The 21,184-nt window shown below is 41.2% G+C and overlaps 1 long non-coding RNA gene across 1 annotated transcript in view; it reads right to left on the bottom strand.

Annotated features, from left to right (window-relative positions):
- Positions 1–392: 392 nt before the first annotated feature.
- LOC102076068 (uncharacterized) overlaps positions 393–21,184 on the bottom strand; it is a 29,416-nt gene continuing 8,624 nt past the window's right edge. The window contains exons 2-3 of the long non-coding RNA XR_269491.4: positions 4,089–4,306; positions 393–580 (exon numbers count right to left, since the gene is read on the bottom strand). This is a non-coding gene — a long non-coding RNA (uncharacterized LOC102076068). The remainder of the gene's footprint in view (positions 581–4,088; positions 4,307–21,184) is intronic.

Below are 21,184 nucleotides of genomic sequence, written 5' to 3'. Positions count from 1 at the left end.
TTTGTCTCTGAATAGGCAGCACAATGAGGCAAACTGTTCATTTTTAATGCTGAAAGCCCTGTTGAATGTAGGAAACAGGTAGCATTGCACGTAAAGGGAACCTGATCCTTGATGATGGCTGTGTTAAGATGGCAGAGAGGGAGAGAAATCTGTCCTTCAGCTTTGAGATGCCTTCCTTCTCACGTGTGGCTATTTCTATAAATATTTCCGGCATTTGTTTATATTTTTAAGCATATTTACATTAGAGGAAATCATGCATGGAAATTTCTTAGTAAGGATAAAAATAGCAAGACACAGGATGTCAGCAACAACAAGTGGAATATGGAGGACTGAACATCTGCGTGTATTTGATACTATGTGTAATAACCACACAAAAGAGAAGGACAGTAGCCTATGTTAGAAACACCTTTATTCACATATCTTCACGTATCTGTGTCAGAGCATGCACGTGTTCAAAGACAGGAGTAAAAAGCAGGGAGAGAAGGGAAACAATAAAAGCCAGGGATCAAGAGAGGGAAAGGATTTGTGGATGGTGTGTACACAGTAAATATTTTCATCCATTCCAGCTCAGGCTACATACCTGCAGAGGAAACAAAAAAAGGAGGGGAAATAGGAAGGACAAAGGTGAAGGGAAAAGAAGAAACAATCACAGGGGCTAATATTTCTTCATTTAAAAAAACGTTAAAAGTTTAAAGATTGCATTTCTCTGACAGAAGGCATTCAAAAAAAATTAACATATTTAAATGATTTCCCCAGAAACAACAATGCAGCAATTTCAGCATCAGAGGCCTTGATTCAATGCAATCATATGCAGTCATTACCATGACACCTTCACTGATGACAGTGAAAGTTTAAACATCCCGGAACAGAACGGGAAAAATGAGCAAAAGGTGAGTTAGACACGACAGCATTCAGTCAAAAACAAAACATCGCTGACACACACGAGCAAACAATACAGTGCACGCTGCCGTTTCATTCCGTGCCCCTGCCTTCCCTCTTGCTTGCATCCAATTTACTCACTTTCTTTCGGTTTTGTGAGACATTTTCCTCCCGCTACAAAGCCGACGTCATGTTCACAGCTTTTCTACATAAGTGTTTCATGTCACTCCTTTTCCTCTAAAACACACTTGCCTATTCCGTGTGTTCCTGGTCTTATATTTGGGTTTGAGAGTGGATAGGTAACATTAAAGAGCTATCACTTTCTCTCTCTGTCATTCCCTTCCTTCATACACCATTTGATCTGAAGCCAGATATGGCTTTTGAGATGTAGACATGGACACACACGCGCACACACGCGCGCACGAGCGTGCATGAATGCAAACACTTGCACTAGTGCAGGCAATTTGCACACACGCTGACTGACAGATAAACAATTTCGAGAGAACGCACGTGCACGCACTCTCAAACACGTGCAAGAACACACTTTTATTTTGCAAGGCTTTTATTTTGTGTATTTCCTCCTAGCCAAACATCAAAAGGCGAATACCATTTCACATCACACAAACATCAGTATTACAATCCTCGGTGCTCCGCAGTGTCATTTTCAAATACCCCACCCTTGACAACTTGTGGAATAGGTTGAAGGAACGGAGCATTCAAACAAACAGGCATAAATACACAACAAATACCACCTACAGCCAATAAAATATGCATGGCAGAGGACGAGCACCTTTAAAGAGACTACTGTCAGAATTAATAACATGCAACAAAAAGACAGTAGCAGTGGCTGTTTTCCACAGGTGTGTGTGTGTCTGTGGATCTTCATATTGTATTCTTTCCAATGTTCTGTTTTTGTGCGCCGCTTCTGAGCCCAGCCATAACTCAACAGCGTGATGTCAAATGCATGAGAATCTTCTCTTAGATAAGAAAAAAAAATGGAAAAGTTATTAGCTCTATTCACATTTTTCATGACTCACACACACACACAATTTTCTAAAATACGTTGAAACAGTTTAGAGCGTAAAACATTAAGCACTTCCAAAAAAAATAAATAAAAATTGAGCAAAACTTCGGGACTCAGCTCAGCTCTCTGAGTTTAAAGTACAAAATGTTCCAAAAGTCAAAATTAATGCAGTCAGATTTTTAGGAGTGTTACGCCTTGATATATTAGATCCCAATAACTCATCTTTTCCTTTACTGCTGCCTTTGTTCACTCTCTTTCTGATCTGTAATTGAAAAAGCATTCCATTTTTATTTTTCTCCTCTATCCAAAGGCTAAATCCAAAACACCAGCCAAGAGGTTAGCCTGGTCACCTGGCACCCACAGGCACTCTCTCTCTCTCCCTCTCTCTTTTTCTATTTCACACACATGGACATGTGCGTGTACACACACACACACACACACACACACACACACCTGACTGCTGTGCTTCAATAAACTGTAAATTCCTCCTCTGCGCCCACCGTACCCAAGCTAACCCTTTAAAAGTCACCCGCCTCCACCTTGTAATGCATGGACACACACCCACAGACACGAACATACATACTTACCCACAGTTACACACAACAGACAAGCCCAAACACACAAAAAAACAATGTGGCTTAGTGGATGGTATCAAATTTAGTGGCCACGGGGATCTGACTGGGGTCATAAATCTATATCTAACATGTGAGAAAATCTCTACATGAATATCTGGAGAGACACAGAGGGAGAGGGGAGATGGAGAGTCAGACAACGGGATACAGATGGAGAGAGACAAAGGGGGGGGGAGGCAGAAAGCAAAGTAAGAGTCTTGTAGACCGAAGGAGAGCCACAGACAAACAGCATCAGTAGGAGACAGGAGGCTGAGCGAGGTATAGAAAGAAATAAACAAACACATGCAAGACGACGGAAAAACTGAGTGGGAGAGTGGGCGACAAAGCACGGCGGAGGAGAGGAGGAATAAGTAAGGGAGATAAAGATAAACCGGCAGAGGTAGAAATAGAAAGATAGACGGAGCAAGAGAGTCACAGATGGAGACTGTGACAGTGAGAGATATATGGGCGGAGAGACAAAGCGAGCAAGAGAAGGAGGGCAGAGAGAGAAAGCTCGAGACAGACAGACAGACAGAGAGCGAGAGAGATACATGACCCCTCTCGCTCTAACAATGGCTCTTCATGTGGTGCCCAGCTTAGCAGGCGAGCCGTTGGAATCAGGAATGTGGAATGTGGGATTTCAGGCTTGGAAGTGATAGCTACTGTCTGTGTGTAATATTTAGGGCCGACACAGGGAGCCTCTGGCATGCCATGAAACACATGGACGCTGCTGCTTTTTCTGCTGCAAGTCAATTTATGTGTCCTGCATGTGCTTTTATGGGGGGAAAGTACAGAAACACACTCATGTAGATATATGTACAGTATGTAAAATATGGTACACGTTTAACAAAAATTACTGCGCTTTACTTAGACTGAAATATCTTCATTTTTATTATATTTCTGTCAATTTGATAATACTGTACTTCCCGGGAATCTAGATAGAAAAATATCTGTAATTTAAGTAAAAGTTTCAGTGCCAAATATGTAAAAATAACAACAAAACACTCATTTCAATTTGCTTAGGTAAAAAAATAATAATACTGTTTTTATATTAAAGATGTTAAAAAACTGTAAAAAATAAATTTTTCATTTAATCTTGTGATATGTAAATATATCATAGGTATATTATTACATTAAAATTACTGATCAGTTGCTGTAAAATTCATTTAAATGTGACTAGACAATTTATTTAATATAGAATTAAACATTTAAAAAATTATTAAAATGTGTGTGTACATACCAAATCACTTACCAATGTATTTTTTTTTTATCATAAATAATAATTAGAAAATATTAATTAGTGTGATGTGAAATATTTGCAGTGGACTGAATTAAACAATTACCATAATGAATTAGGCATAAAGCAGGATTTAAGGTATAAAACCAAAAACTAAATTGTTTGAATAAACTTATGAATTTACTTTCTACAACTGTACGGTAAATGTGCCGTGATTACGTTTTACATTGTCCACACACATTGTCCCAAAATTTTAAAAAAATGTGCAAACATTGTTGAGGTGAGTTTAATCTCCATGAGCTCCCGGGATAAACTGAAAGTTTGAATGTATACTCACGGCTTCTGCATATTGACACTCTTTGTCTCTCCTTCTCTGTCTCTTTTTCTCTCTCTCTCTCTCTCTCTCTCACGGAGCTAACGTACACACTGCTGCTAACACAGGAGACAGTTGTTGCTGGCCGCCCCAGTGCCTGTCATGGCTGTCAGGCCAAATCCCACGAATTATGGCTGTTCCAGATGTAAGAGATTTCTAAGCTGCCTCCAACGGCCTGCGGTCTGTGGTGAGAGAGAGAGAGAGAGGGAGGAAAACAGAGAGCGAAAGAGAGAGAGAGGGAGACAGAGATTTGGGTTTATGCAGTGTCATCCAGAAATCCATCTTCCTTTCGCAATCTCTCATCTTTATTATCTTTTCCTTTTCTATCAGTAGGGAAAAAAAATACTGTCATTACTTAAATAACTTTTTGGACAAGATTATTATTTTATATATCACACATTTGAAATTTCTTAAGAATATGTGACTTACGTCTGCAAGAAAGACTGACTGCCTGGCATGCTCGTATTTTTAAAAGGCAGCTAGAAAACTGATACTTTTGCAGGAATATATCTTTTCCAGCTGAGCGGCAGTGTTTGTGAAGTGAAATCACGGCATATTCTACATTTATATATCTCTATATATTACCTGCGGGCACAAATTCATGTAAAATCATATCAGATAAGCAGCGGGGTTTGTATTAACAATAATTACGACATAAAATATGTCGCCGATATTTTCTTGAAAACAAACAAACAAAAACTATCAGAGTATTGACACATTGATCATTTCGTCTGACCGGTACATTAGTCGAACTTCCCCGTATGCACATCGACTCTTAAAATTCAACCCCCATCGTTCTCTTACTTCTTTTGGTCTACTCTCACTCTTTCTCTCATTAGTACTTCGTAACCAGACAGTTTATTTGAAATTATGAAAGCATTACACTCTCTGATGTAGCAGTTTAAAAATCAATAGCTGAAACCCTAGCTGCCTCACTTAAGCCCTCTCCTATGGCAAAGGGGATGTCTCTTTCTCCCTCTCTCTTAAATGGTAATTTCATTTGCAGTCACTAAGACCTCACCGATAATTACCAATGCCCTGAGAGAGAAAGAGGTAGTGAAAGAGAGAGCGGAGGGATGGGAGACAGGAGAGATGGATTAAGAAAGGAGAGTGAATGCCAGTCATTAGAAAAGCTTTCCTCTCTCCCTGCTTTGATCAGAGTTAAGAACACATTGCCTTCACTCTATCGCACCCTGACACCAACCTCTGAAAAGAAAAGATGGAGCACAGGAGTATGAGGGAGGCGGGTGAGTGAGTGAGAAAAAGAAAAAAAAAAAGATCCCTAAAGTCTTAAATAGCGAGCTTTAATTTTGACATTGAACCCGCTCTGTTCTTGGGTTACACCGGGGCCGTCCATTTTCAGAGCGCCACCATCCCAGCCCCCCACCCTACCTTCTGCATCTCTCAAATGAACTAATCAGAAAGAGGAATATGAAGTGTCCTGCAGGATCCATTTCTCTAGAAGCATATGGCAATGATTGATGGGGGACAACTTTGACTTTCCCAGGTCATCCTGCTTGCACACATCTGGGAGCATGCAATAATTCTCTTAATTTTAGACCTCGTCTCTTCCTTCTCTTCCTTCTTTTCCCATCTCCCCCCCACTCCCGAAAACTTCAATTTCACTTTGGCCAAAAAAGAACCTCCTCTCAGTCTATCCCCTGTCTTTCCCTCTCACTTTCTCAAGGCTAACACAACCAGTCATTTTGGCTGAAATAAAGGCACTGTAGTGGTTACCAGATGCTTATACGGGCTGTTTGGGCAATCCCCTTGTTTTTTTATGGCTCCCAAGATTTTTCTTTCCCTCCTAAAAAAAAAAAGAGAAAAACCTTAAGAACCACTTATGTCATATAACTATGCTAGTTGGATTTACCATATGTGCAATAGCGATTTAATATTTCATCATGATAAATACTGTAAAAGACATAAGGAGCAGAAGTTACTTGTGTTTATTGCTTTAAAATAGACTTCAGGCTGAGGCTTCTTTTTTACAAAGAGCTGCACATCCTGAGGTTTAATGAGCATCTGTTTTGTTTAGTTAAATTTATTTTAATGAAATGGTTGGAAAAGAATAATGATAGCATGGTTATAATAATGATATTCAAAACCATTTGTAACTGCAACAATCCAACTTTTTCAGTGTGTTCGAGCGAGGGAGAGACAACCATCTCAAACCTCCCCGACAGCAACTGGGCCTTGTTAGCTGTGCATTGAAATCATCTTTGACTCTGGGTTTACAATAACAGAGAAGAACTTCGACCACTAAATGCTTTCGGGAAACCCGCCCGTCCTCCTTCTGCCATGTGATGATCCCACCTCTGAAATATTCAGCACCATTAACATTCCGATGGGTATCATCCCCTTTCAGACACAATTCGCTCTGCTCCTCAGACCTGTGGGCAAGGCAGGGAGAGGCCGGGAGCAGATGTTATCTGTTCTCATTCTTCAAAAGATCCCTCCTCCTCCAAACGCACACTGTAAGTGTTATATGCGGTGTAGAGGAAATGGTGCACAGAAGAAATGGTGCCCTCACTACTGATCAGTATTGACAGAATCTCTTGTTTTTTGGGGGGGAGAATGTGCTTTTGTTTTTCAAATTTAAAAAAGAAAAGGAAAAAGTCAATGTAAGACATAATGTTGCAATATTTCCTTTAGAAAACAACTTTCTGTTTTGTAGAAATATTTGAATTTCATTTCACAAGCATGGAGATCTGTTTTTAAATTCACTTTTTAATCACATAAATTGAATTTAACACAGATTTAATTTTGTGCAAATTCAATTTACATCATCTTGTTTCAGCTTGCCTGCATTTTACCGTTCAGACAGCTATTTAAAGCTGCCTTATCTGATGTCTTTAAGTTCGGCACCATCAAGTCTTCCACCGGGTTTATTGGCCAGTAAAGCTTAAATGTGTTTGATCTTAATTGCTAATGATGTGACCATAAGGGTAAATTGTTTTGCCAATCAAACTGTGCGTTCTCTCCTATACTTACAACTGCTTTCATGTTGTCAAGGCTCACAGCTGATTAGCAAGTTGTGTTTCTCTGCCTGTGTATGTGTGCGTGTACATGCGTGCGTGCTGTCACTAATAATGTGTGATCGTGTGAGAGACAGAGCGCTACACTTTGAGCACAATTAGCCAGGCATTTAGGCGTCTTAATTGGTGACATTCGATCTCAGGCACTCGTTGATGAACCACTTAGCAGCAGACTTATGGATTAGCAACTGGCAAAGCTCTCTCTTCTCAGATGTAACTAACAGGTCAGGAATTAGTGCTCTTAACACTGCCTTACAAATGAAGACAGTTGTATTGACTAGCACCGAGAACTGCTTTCTCCTCTGGTTTCCCTTGCTAAATTTAGTCTCCTCTTGAAGTCCTACTCCTGTCCTCTCTTCTTATCATCTCGTGTCATGTGTTTTCTCTTCTTATCAGCTGAAACATGCTTTTGTTTAAAAATTTGCTTTGTTCACTCCTGGACAATCTCAACCACGACGTTGGCTGTGGGCCACTCACATTTGGCCTCGACAGTATTTAGTGTTTTGTTGTCATGGCGCTGAAGCTGTCTCAGTTGTCTGGGCAACATGTGCCGGGGCTCATGGGAGCCTCATAAATGTCATGTATCGACGGAACTGCTCGGAAGAGCAGGAAGTCCTTGCCAAAAAGAAGATAGATAGAGCGCCACTGGTGTTGGGGATGCCATGTTGCATTAAATCAATTTTGCAGGGTGCATACAAATACAGTGACACTTGCCAACACTCATATGTGTACAAGATGCTTTGCATGCAGAGATGGCCAGAGATTGAAAATAAACAGATATTACAGCTGTGCAGTTCTGTTCTTTTCTTCTTCGTTCCCTTTTTAAACTAACCCGTGTTCAAGGAGCCGATTCAGCAGCCCCTATCCTGCCCTCTGTAGGTGTGTCACAATTTCGCTACACTTTCCCCTCCCCAGGTCACTGTCATGTGCTTGGACCTACTGAGCAGAGGGGCCTTTAAACAGGAGAGACAGCACTTGTCCGTTAGATTAGCATGTCCCCAACGTCACATGCCTGTGCCTGCACACGTCACCTCTTGTCTGGAGGTGCCTGTCGGGGTTCATTAGAAAATGGTCAGATGTTTTTTTTTTTAAAAACAAAACAAAAACAGGGATGTTTTTTATCAAAAGGTAGACAAAAAATCTGTGCACAGGAACAGGATCCGATGCTTTACATTGTGTAAATGTCGGGCATGAAAACATGGTCACCTTCATTAATAAAATTAATTTTGGAATTTTTCTTTCTCAGATCTAAAATAAATATTCCTGACACCACGTCATTATTATTCAACACAAAACACATATTCTAACCAACAAAGCAACTCCAGTCTGAGGCGAGGGCCAGTCGGCATTTCAAACGCCCCTGAGATTCCAGATATTCTAATACCGTGGGACCTTCTCTCATATTTATTGTGGGAATCAGAATTTATGATGAGTAAATTGGGCTTCTTCATCTGTGTGCCGGGGGGGTTGCAACATGCGGCCGAGATGGCTTGACTTATTGATTACAGGGAGCAGTATGCCCCATTTCAAAGGGAAGGAGAGCCCCCGCCACGCAACTTCTGAGAATTAATTTGCCCGGCATGGGCCTTCATGAGAAACACATGTCCGTACACACACAAATGCAAGCATAGACACAAACAGGCACACAGAAACCAAAGCCTGCAGGTAAAAGAATCACACTCACCCCCCCCAGAAAAAAATAAAATAAATAAATAAATAAACACACCTACACAGGCAGGCAGCCCCCTCTGCCCCCACCAGTGCACACACACACACACACATGCACAGAGAACCAATTTTTACAGCGCTCCAGGTATTGTTGTAACCAAAGACTGTGATTGTACTTGCTGGCACAGGGATAAACTCAGAGGCATCTCAAACATTCTCCCACTATCTGACAAAAAATTACACCGATAAAGTTTCTTTTTTTTTTTAATTTTTAGTAACATTTTTTTCTTTTAGGTATTCACTTTAAAAGTGTGTGCTGGTGGTATTTCTTTATTTCAAATAAATGACATATTTCTCACAAAAAATGAAATAAAAGAAGAAATAAAACCTGCTTTTCTGAAGAACGTTTAAATAATCTGACAATCTCTCGGATAAAGTACCGTCCGGTGGCGCCGCAGCTGTACTGGAAGCGAATACGACCCTAACACGGTCCCATCCGAAGTGTTTCTCCAGACCGAATCACAGCTGAACTATCAGTGGTTCATCCCTGGCATTGTCCACTGGATTGCCCTCGACATTCAGACACCAGCTCCTATTTCACCAGCAGCACCCGCGCTAATTTATCATCATGGTCATGACAGACAACACATCTGTGTGTGAATGGATTAAGTGAGGAAAGAGAGGAGGGACAAAAGTGAGAGCGAGGAGGGGCAGAAAGAGGGGAGAGCAGGAGGAAATGTGGTAGCGAGGAGGATACTAGTCACCACATTCGAGGCTTTTTAAGGGTCATATCTTGTTTGAAGGGCCCCATACTACCCTTCACTCGACCTCTCGCTATCCCTCCCACCTCCACCTTCGTAACACGCTGTCAGCTAACCCACCTCAGCAACTGGACAGCTCATTGTCTTGGGTTGTCTTATATTACAGCCCCATATACTGCAAGTGTGAAATGGAAAAGAATTAAAGAGCTTAAGGAGTGAATTGAGAACGTAGACCTGGAGAAGTTTATATTGCCACATAAAACAGTAGCTTCACGGGCCGTGAAAGGGCACGTCCATGACGACCAGCTTGTCGATGACGATCCTGCGTGACACGTTCTTTTTTTTTGAAATATTTATTGGCTGAATGACACCGGTGTGTTTGTCAGCGTGGAGGAGACGCGCAGGCCTTTCCAGCGATGAGATTGATGGGGAGACGTGTTGAAATACGGACGGACGACAGATGAGGAGACACTCGCGTCTTGTGTTCACATGTTCTGCGCTCACATTAATGCCATACTTGTGTGTGGTTGTGCGTACATGCATGCATACATGTCCAGACAGCAGGTGTGCATATACAAGCGTCTTCATGTGTGTGTTCAAGCAAGCATATCTGTTTACTTTTGCTCTCCAAAACCCACTCGCATTTGAATGCAGGAGACAGGACACATCTCTCTGCTCTGTGAGCCGCTAGACAGCGCAGTCAGAATATTTTAGAGTCCACACACATACTACATCCCTGTACACACACATATACACACACACGCGCGCGCACATATGCCTCCCTGGGGTACCCCATATGCGGTGCCTGGGGAGTGCAAAATGGAACTTTTTAAAAGCCAAAAACACTTCTCCCGAACAAACTAGTCTCACTTAATAATACCACACTCATGTTTCTCTCTTCTCTCGCGCGACAGGCCGTCATTATCTACAAGGGGTGGGTGTTTCGGCTGCATTTTAGGGAAAGGTCGTGGTTGTTGTTTTGGTATCTGAAAGCCTTGCTACATGACAGATGGCAAATAGACTATTTGGAATCTATGCATCAACAAATACATTTTGGTATGGAAATGAAAAAAGGAAGGAGTCTGGGAATTGTGGATTTAGCGTGAAGAAGCAGCAACTTGCAAACTCCTGAGACATTCGATTGACTTGAATTGCTTATTTGAGACCCGCAGTACATGCTGCAATATTTTGATGTGCATTACATTGAGGAATCAAGCGAAATCTATGTTGTCGAGCCTTTTTTTTTGTTGTTGTTGTTGTTTTCCATCTTTTTTATACAGCAAGAGAGCAGCAAGGGTCTTTTTTCTTCTGCTGAGGTAAATGAACTTATGTACACACGGACACACAAAAAAACAAACACACATGCACAGAGTCCGGGCACACAACCAGTATGTATACAGACAAACACGCATGCACCTTCTGCTCTTATGAAGATAAATATGGCAAGGGGTAGATTTTCACCTGCACCCCCTGCAAAGGGACACACACATTCATCTTTTGGGATGTGTGTGTGTGTGTGTGCCCGCATGTTCGTATGGGGGGGGGTGAGGTTTGTGGGTGGGGAGCATATTGGGGATACAGCTGCAAGGGTGTGTGCACCTCACTGCCTTTTCAATGTATGGAAATGTATGTGCATTTTTAAAGTAGGGGGGCTAAATTTATTTCTCTTTCCCCCGTGTACCCTTCGCCCCTTCCTCTCTCTCTCTCTCCCCCCTACCTCATTCCCGAAGCTGATAGACCTATGGATGCATGATAGATGGAGAGAGAGGGTGAGGCAAAGAGAGAGACAGATGGAGGGGGTCTCTGCATGGATGCATACATGCATGCATGGATGTATATATATATATATATATATACATATATATATCTATATGTATATAGATATATATATATATGTATCCCCTTCTCTCTCAAACACATGCTATAAAGTCACAAACACACACACACATGCATACAAACACACACTCCTGACTTCACGATTCATGCACATACCTAGCGTAATCCACAGTTTTACATAATGGGGAGGTGGAGAAAGGGGAAGCAAGTGGACTCCTGTAGCAGGGTGATAAAGATAATATAAATCATCTGACTCTTTCTTTTTTCTCCTCTGTATGTATACACATTCACCCAGGGAAATGCTGATATGCTATAGGGGAATATAATGAGATATGTAGAAGGGTCCCCCTCACCGTCAAGAACACATGTGGGTCATATGTGAGCTTTGTGCAATTTTCACAATGTATAAGGATTACGGTTGACGTTATGCAGAGATTTTAAGGAAACTGGTCCAAGTGCAGGTCACATGTGTGCGGAATGGCAACGCTGTTGCGCTCTTCACGCAACCGAGTGCTCGTTTTGATATGCAGCGGATGGATTTTTCACACATTTCAGCAGTGGTCTAGAGTTTGTTTGTTGCTAAAAATTAATTAAGCAAAGAAGTATGCAACACACTCTACATACAAACAAAAAAAGAAGAAGATTCACTGTTAATTATTCAGAGAAAGTTAATTTTTCTGGAATATAATTAAAGGCATTTAACCATCAGGGACAGAGTGAGATCAAAGATGTACATTTGATGTCATGCAGATAGCATTTTTAAATTAGCAAACCCGCTTAACTTTTATAATTATCTTTGGTGGGAGAACTGAGGCAGGAAGTTCTTTTGTGTTAATTCTGGGACTGAAATAGTCTCCTAAGAATTAGATGAAATTAATTAGAAATAATTGCAGATAGGCATGCAGATTGCATTTCCAATGCAAATAAATCTTATCGGAGCAGAACTAAAGTTTATTTTTTGTTAGTATTATTCTAAGAGAGAGAGACTCATATAAATTAGCATTAAATATTAGTCCAAGGTATTAGGATTAAGGATTTGAAAAGGAGTTGCAGCAGGAAGTTATGTTGATCCGGCGTGTGCTCAAATTAAAAAAGTGATTAAACGTGTCAAATTTAGTGCTATAACATTTCATTGTGTTCCTGTTTTCAGGAAAGGAGTTGTGTTTTTTAACCTCCTCTCCTAGTGTTTCTATTGAAGCTGACATACACACACAGACACACACATACAGAGTAATGTCCTAACATATAAAAAATGAGAAATAGGCAATGGGCGTGGTATATGTGTATGTCTGTGTGTGGGTGCGCAAGTCAGAGAGAGAGAGAGGGAGAGACAGCGAGAGAGGAAGCTTGAATTTTATCTCGCAGTGTCAGTACCGTCACAGGGAGAAAAAAAATAGAATTGTTTCCTCCATATTAGGAATCAAAGCTAAGCCCAGTGTTATTGTGTCCACCATTTTGACTGCAGTCAACAGACCTTGAGGTAGCAGGTGCATAAGGATGAGCGTGTAGGTGTCAGTATGTTTTATTTATTTTTCTCTTTTTTTATTTTTGTGGGTCAAAACGCATGCTCCTGTAAAGCAGCAGAATCATTCATTTTGTGTGTGTGTGTCTGTCTATCTACACGCATACAAATTTAACAATTATATGTACACGTGTATACATACACACATCTTTTCATGTGGTGAATTTGAGTGAGAGTGTCCGCATGTCCACGCTTACATGTACACGGGTATGCCTGCAGGTGTCCGTACCTTCAGCATTTATAGTCCCCGGGAACTGCTGACCTCGTCCGCCGAACCCCCTCCACCACCATCCTCTGTGTTTCTAGGGGGATCCTTGAACTTGACCGTGGAGGGAGAGGGGTGATGGGACTGAAGCTGAGACTTGAAACAAACCACTCTGATGGACAACAAAGACAAGTAGGAGGGAGGGGGGGGTGGCTCGGGCTGGGGGGGTGTATAAAGGTTGAGATTCCAGGGGAAGGTCCCCAGGGTTTATGTGTGTTTGGGTTGTGAGTCTATATAGGCTAGCTTATCAGGTTTCAGAAATATGCTGCTTCATTAAGCCTTTTCTTCATAGGATGCTGTTATTGCTATAATAAAACTGCATAGTGGTTATAAAGCTAGTCCCCAACATGTGTGTGCTAGGATAAGACATTATGGTCAAATGTCTTTGCACATTTTTGCATTGTGTTATATTATCTATGCATTTAATTCCACATGGCTGCCTATATAGAATAATAATAATAACACTGTTATTTGTAAGGCACTTTTCAAAAACACAGATTTAGAAAGTTTGATGTTCCATTACACAGACCCATAATCAACCACAGGGTTACGCATTCATTCCAGCATACACACTTGCATACGTGCAAATAGATGTAAGCTGTGGCCCAAAATAAAGGGGGAGATTTTAAGGTGAATCTGACCTATAAAACTGTGTTTTCAGCCGTCATTTGAAACAAATCACAGATTTACCCGACCTGATAGGCTGAGGAAGGCTGTTCCAAAATATGTGAATGCTAGTTTGTGGAACATGATAATTTAGTGACTCATAACAACAAAAACAATAAAAAGTTATAACTTAACTTAAGAATATGGGCAGCCTTTTTTCTCTCTATGAACTAAGCAAATACTCCTAAACAAAACAAAACAACTAGTGCTTCCAAAACAGTACAGTCCTCTTGAAAAAAGAGAAAATGTAAGAGAGACTAAAATTCCAAAAAGGATGTTGTAAAGATTGGTTTAAGTAAGAAGCTGCAGGAGAAGATGAAAGGAGTCAGACAAATGGGTTCGGGCAGAGATGGTAGTTTGTGGATGAAGATGATAGGAGAGGACGAAGAGAGGAGAAAGTGAATGAGGAGGAGGGAAAGACGAAGAGGAAAAAAAGGTGGGAGTTACAGAAGTGGACAATTAAATGGAGCGAAAGGGGAGAGGATGGAGAAGTATATGTTTGGGAGGAGGTAAAGAAGAAGAAGAGCTTGGAAGGAGAACTGGTTGAGGAGGAAGGGGATTGAAAGAGGTCAAGGAGCATAGTGTCTTTTGGCGAGGAAAATGAAGGGGCATGTGTGTGTGCGCATGAGTGTGTGTCTGCCTAATTGTGAGTAGAAGGTGAGGGGTGAGGTCTAGGCACGCTTCTCGAAAAAAAAAAAAAGCAGATAGAGATGGACAGTCAGAGGCAAGGCTGCATGTGTGTGCATACGTGTGCACACGTGTACGTATGTGTGTGCGCAATTTCTCTGCATGCATGTGTGTGTGTGTGTGTGTGCACCTACGAGTGTGTGTTTTAATAGCCACAGTCAGAGAGCCTCTGTCAGACGGTCAGCTAATTGGCCATCTTACAAGTACAGAGGAGGCTGCTCGCAAATTGGCAAAAAGGGCAACCGGCTTCAATCTGATACCAAACTCCTTTCTGTCACGATGCTGTCCATTAGACAACAGCTTAAGTCAGGGAAATGGAACAAAAATAAAGAAAAACAGAATACAAAACAGGGGGAAAATAGTGGCGTAATTGTGCTTTGGAGACTCGTGTTGTTGCGCTCGACCCGTGTGTAGCGAGACAATGGGGATCATGCCAGACTTAGCGTAAATAAAAATTTGGGGAAACGTTGCCAACTCATCTGGCTGCTGTGTTTTTATATTTGTGTGTATGCACGAATGTGTGTGTGTTTCCCTGTTGCAGAAGCCTCATGTATTTTAATCCATGTAAAGTCCCAACTGGGTTCCAATTAGGAACAGGTTTCCTAACGCCCTGTGGGGAAACTGATAATTATGCTGTTGACTGTGGTTCTGACTTACAGTATTTGTGTATTTGTATGTGTATATGTGTGTGTGTGTGGTGCAGGGGGACTTAACACAGCCTATGATATTCTTTTTTATCTTTCTGTCATGTTTACAATGCTGACGTTGTTAGCTGTATCAAATGATCCTTCATAATTAGACACAATACAAAATTTCAAATCCTCTTATCTCAGTTGTTTATCATAAGTAGTGTGTATAGCACACACGCAAGCACACACTCGAATAATATATTTATACACTAAATCTAAGCTTGAAGGCACAAAGGGCTAATATAGCTGAGCGTAGCTGCTTCTAAACATTTTTTGGGGTCTGACTGTTAATGTTCAAGCGCTTGTGTGCAGTTTAGAGTGAGTGCACGGAGAGCAGAGCCTGTTCCTTTTATCTTTCTGTAGTCTTTACACTGGTGATGATCTTAGCTGTACAAAGTGAAAATGATGTGGAGATACAAATCCTTATCTGAGTTGTTTACACACTGCTTTAGGTTTGAATGTAAGCATAAAGGGCCACTAAACCCCAGTTTACAAGGTCTGGGCATCTGAATTGGTCTATTAATACATTTTCATAATGAGTCTCTTGCGTTTGCAGCCATGCATCTGGCACTATGTTGAGTGTGACAGGTAGCTACGCCCTAATGCTCTTCCACTGCAACTCCACAGGCACCATCTAACCTTGAAAAAAAAAGAAAAAAACCTGGAGTGACACTGATATAGTGGACAGTGCACCTCTCACATCTAAAACTAAATGCTGAAAAATGTCCCCTCAGATAAAATGGATGACCCAGCTGTAGAATCCGCTGGAATAAATACATTGTTTTGCAAGGCTGAGCTAACAAGAAAGCAAGAAAATGTTGAATTTTCTCTGGGTGGTTTTCTGCAATTTGAAAAGCTTGCCATAGCGGCACAAAAAGGCAGCCCTGTGTTTATTTTCAGCACTGCAGTGTTTTAGAGATGTAAAGGCCCTCCTCACTGTGTATTCATGAACTCTTATTGTTGTTTCCCCTATTTCCATGCCGTGTCTACGCCAAAAAAAAAGAAAAAAAAAGAAAGGCCCCACAGAGGGGAATTGAATGCGAGATATTTACAGCATTTTTCTTAATCCGTACAGATGGCCGTGCTGGGGTATGTACATACCACTGTTGTAGACTTATTCATATCACACGAGATTCTGGGAGGGGGTATGGGGTTAAAATCCAACTCCAATTTACAAATCTGAGATAATTTTCATACTCCCCTCTGAAGATTTTTTACATAGAAATGAAGGCAGTTGAGGGTTTAGAAGGGCACAAGGAGTCTTTTGAGACTGCAAAACAGCATAATTGTTTTGCTATCCAATCGGGTGTTATACTACACATAATATATGGTTATTTCATACAGCCTCCAGACTGCCAAGATGTTTTCAATTTGGCACGGCCCTGCGATCATGATATCACAGAGAAAAGAGAGAGAGCGAGAGCTTCCAGTCTGGGATGGCCAGAGCAGTGAGAGGGCGATCATTTCGCCAAACTCAAAGGCTTTTTTTTCTCCCCTCCTCTCTCCCTCTCCCTCTCTCTCTGGGACGAATAATTCCACAGTTGCTGAGGCACTGAAAAAGCAATCTGCGGAATACCCCAGGGTCATGTCTGTGGCCGGATGATTTGTGTGAAATGTCATACATTAAATATAAGTTTAACATTCAGCCCGGTGCACTGTAAAACTGCCCTGTCGTTGCCACAGTCCGCCATTTCCCTCTGTGCAGGGAGGGTTCGGGTTCAGGAAAGCGGTCACAAAGGAGTTGGACACACAAATACACACAGAGACATGGACACACACACACACCACCACCACCCCCTGTGTCTGCCCAATCTTAGAGGGAGTAGAAGGAAAGGGGGGGTGCAGACAGCGGGAAGTTGTGAGGCCATTCGATCTACAGCTGCCTTTCATTTATGAATGCGAGAACACTAACTTTTTTTTTCTTGAAAATAGCTATATATATATATATATATATTTTTTTTTTTTCAATTTCTTCTTGTATTTTTTTTCCAAGGAGCTTTTGGCCCAGACAGGAATTGAGAAAAAGAGGGAGGGTGGGGAGAGAGGTAGACAGACAGATGGACACAGAGACGGACAGTCGGTCTCGAGGCAGGTGTTGAATTCGCGTCCAGCTCGAGATGAAAAAAGTAAGAGAAGAGGTGAGGAAGGAAAAAAGGGTTGTAACTAATTCATAAAGTTTCGGGAAAATAGCAGCCACTGAGAGGAAGAGCGCGAGAGAAGAGAAGCGAGAGACAGAGGGAAAAAGGTGTCTCCAGGGACTTCAGTGAAGCAGTCATCCCAGAGAGAGAGAGCGAGAGAGAGGAGATTCTGTCCATCCTAGCAGATGAGAAAGAAATGACAGAGGGGGTACAAAGGATGTCATCTGCCAGATGGACAACTGATGAGTTTCCTCCCTTTTCTCTTTGTCTTTCCTTTTCCCCCCTCATGGCTTGTTTGTTTGTGTGCAGTCTTCGCCTCTAGAAAGTTTCCGTCTGAATGACTACAATAAGATCGCGTGTTTGATATGTAAAGGGAAAAGGTGGATATTTCCGAAATGTGAAATCCACTGAAGAAGGCCAACTTTAGCGATGATCAAAGGGCGAACAGTGGATGGTTTGAGTACAGAAAGTATAAAACACTATATCAGGCCTGATTAAGCTGTGCCAGACTCAGGTGGATATTGTTCATGAATGTAATTATATACCTCTGTGCTTTTTCAATATATTCTTATCTACTTGGCACAGTTCAATTTAGTTTTCGCCTGCTGGTGTTTGACAACATTTGCATCTAAAAAATCCATGCACCCTTTCTACAAATTCTGCTTATTATTGCCATGAAAGAGCTTACCACCAGATTTATCAATTTCACCTTGAAGGTGTTGTACTTGCTAGTGCATTTGTAAGCAAGCCCGGACTCTTTGAAGACAAACACAGTATCGTACAATCTGTAGCCCCCCTTTCCCACCCTTCTCCTCCCTTCCCACTCGCTACTTCAAAGCAGAAAGGCTGAGATGAAGGTTTGGAAAGAAATGGAAAACAAATTGTTCATTTGTATCTGGGAGGAGACCAGACACTTGAGCAAATGCTCTCTGCATTCTCTCTTTACGCGCGCTGCGGTAAAGTTATCTTAAGGTGGGGCGCGGGAGAGCCAGAGAGAGGCGAGGCCCCGGCAATTGCTGTTTTAAAGTCTCAGCCAGGCAATCAAATGTGTAAATGAGAGTGAAGCTAGTCAATGACCACCTTCGGGACAAATCTACTGGGATACTTGATGCATACTTGCAACTGCAAGAGAATTTTCAACTGCAAGAGGAATGTTGCTCCGATGCAGTTTTATACTGCGATTGCTAAAGAAATACAAAAACAAATAGTTTGAATATTTTTAATAGTATGAGAAAACTATCAAAATCACAGGTATACAGTATATTAAAAATATGCTACCAACTAATAAAAAAGAGATTAAAGCAATGACTTTGACAAAGACTCTGTACCTTGTAACATTTACCTATATGCATGTAAATCAACCAAGTATGCACCCTCAACGCTTGTGAAAGGCCAATTTTCACTCAGTGCATTATAGAAAAAGCCCCTGTAGCTTTGATCATGAAGGATAAAATTAAGCTCTTTCATTGACAAAATAAAAGAGGCTTTTTGATGTCAAAGTGCATGCTTGACTTCACTAAGAGAGACCATGCAGTGTTAAATAGATGGCTTGTATTTAAAACAAATCTGAGGAGCTTTCAGGTGATATGCATATTATCCTGCTTTACTCTCAAAGGTGCTGCTGGACAGTCTAAAAGACACTTGAAGTCACCTCTGTACCAATTTTTAGTGTCTGTGTTTGAGCGCAAGCTGCAACAAAGGTGTATCTGATGCTTGTTTCTGTTACCGACCATCTAGTCAGGCACTGGTGCAGGATATCTGGGGAATTAACACCTATATGTCTAAGTCGGTGCTATACTACAGACTGACGTATACTTTATATGACAGAACCTATATATACTCCTAACAATATAAGGCAGAGAATGAAGAACTGCAAGCCATAAGGATATATATCACACAATATTATATATGTTTTCAGCTTCAGACTGATGATAAGGATAAATGGGTTGATGGGAGAAGGCCAGACTGTGGTTCCTTGGCCATTATCCACAGGCAGGCAAATCAAGCCAGCAAATCAGGAACAATGGAGCCCTCAAAGAGCAGAGTGGGGATCAAAGCAGCGCTAACTGGCCATTGCAATCCAATTGAAATGTTCACTTTGCATCTCTCCAAAGGTAATGGATGTGGAGAGTGGGAGGTGAAAAGAAAAGGCTGCCCGCTCACATTTGTCGTAAAATTATGGAAGCTCAGAAGAGAAAGAAAGGAGAAAAATGCACGTGACAAGTCTGGCCTTCTCAAGTCATCTACTGTAGAAGCTTCATAATGTCCCTTGGTTATTTTGACTTTGAATTTGTGAAGATTTTTTTTTTTCCGCTCCCTTTTTTAGCTTCCTTTGAACCTTCCAGTGGTAACATTATGATGATATATGAGATGCTATACTATGGCCCTTGTGCATGTGGAGTAGGGTTGAGGCAGGCTATTTCTTAAAGTATCCTCTCACTCGCTCACTCTCTCTCTCTCTCTCTTTCGTTTCCTCCGTGCCTCTCGCCCTCTTCCTGTCTTTGTCTCCCCCATCACTTCCTCTCTCCATTGCTCCGTCTCTCCATTTGAATGTGTTGATCACCTGGGGAGATGCTGCATTAATGCTGACGACCAGTAAAAAGCAGAATCTCCTCTTTATTTATCTGCACTAAAATTCCTCCCAATCTTTCCAGCACATTTCACTCAATCACGCAACTCAGGCCATTCCATTAGCCACACAGGGGCGTTTTACCCCATTGAGCACAACACGCCCCGCACTTCTATGAATATAGATTCCCCTAAATTATGTATAATGGGAGTGCTCAGATTTTAGCATTTTTACTAAGAGGGTTTGAGGGTGTATGAGTTGTTTCTGCTGCTTTTTAAGTGCATCTTGAAATTCACAGTGTATGAGAGACTGGAGATGGTGTTTGCATCCTTTGAGTTTGTAGATTGTTAATGGAATGAGGATATGGGTGATGTTTTGAATTTCTCAGTGTGTGTGAATTTAAATAAATATATATGTATATATACATATGTACATTTTTTTCTGCATTGCAGTCATGTCACCCAATACTAAACTAAATTCAGTAATCACATTGCAGTTACTAAGCAAACAGCTATGTGATTAACAATAGCTAAACAAGCTAAACTAGCTAAACAAGCAAAATGGTAAAGCGGTCTATAACTTTTGAGGAATACTTACATGGACATTACTTTTGTTTTCTTTGCATAAAATGACAAGAATGTGACAGTAAAGTGCAAACTGCACCCGGGCAAGAAATGACTGTTCACTACTAACACTCCATCCTCTTATTGCAAGCATCTAATAAGACAGCATGCTAACACAAAGCTAGCTGAAAACAACCCTGGACAAAGAGTGAAGCAAAAGCAGTCAGGTTTATAGCATTGTAGCCTTCATTTCTTCACACATCAACAGCTGTGAAGTGCTCTTTGGACTGGCTTTCAACTTTGCTGCCCACTTTGTGCAAATACTCAACATAATTGTCACAATACTCAACGCAAAGATCTTATGTGCGTGTCTTCGTTAGGAAAGGGATGTGCGGCTGTCTGTGCAGTATATATCGCTAACCTATTATTTCAGGACATGCTATGAGTAATGTAAAAGTACTGTAACAAGTAGTAAAAATATATTATGTAATGTGTAAAATGTTATAATTTTGGCCACTTTTACGTTCAAGATCATACCCTCCTACACCTCTTTTTTACACTTTTTCCTCTGTGACAAGCACAGGATTTTCTCCAGTGTTAAAATGGCAACCCTTAAAATTGATTGGGGCTTTTTTTTGGTTTGTTTTGTGTCGCTCGA

This window comes from Oreochromis niloticus, linkage group LG9 (assembly GCF_001858045.2).
Source record: "Oreochromis niloticus isolate F11D_XX linkage group LG9, O_niloticus_UMD_NMBU, whole genome shotgun sequence".
In the NCBI taxonomy this organism is placed as follows: Eukaryota; Metazoa; Chordata; class Actinopteri; order Cichliformes; family Cichlidae; genus Oreochromis; species Oreochromis niloticus.
This window is presented reverse-complemented; position numbering and strand designations above follow the sequence as displayed.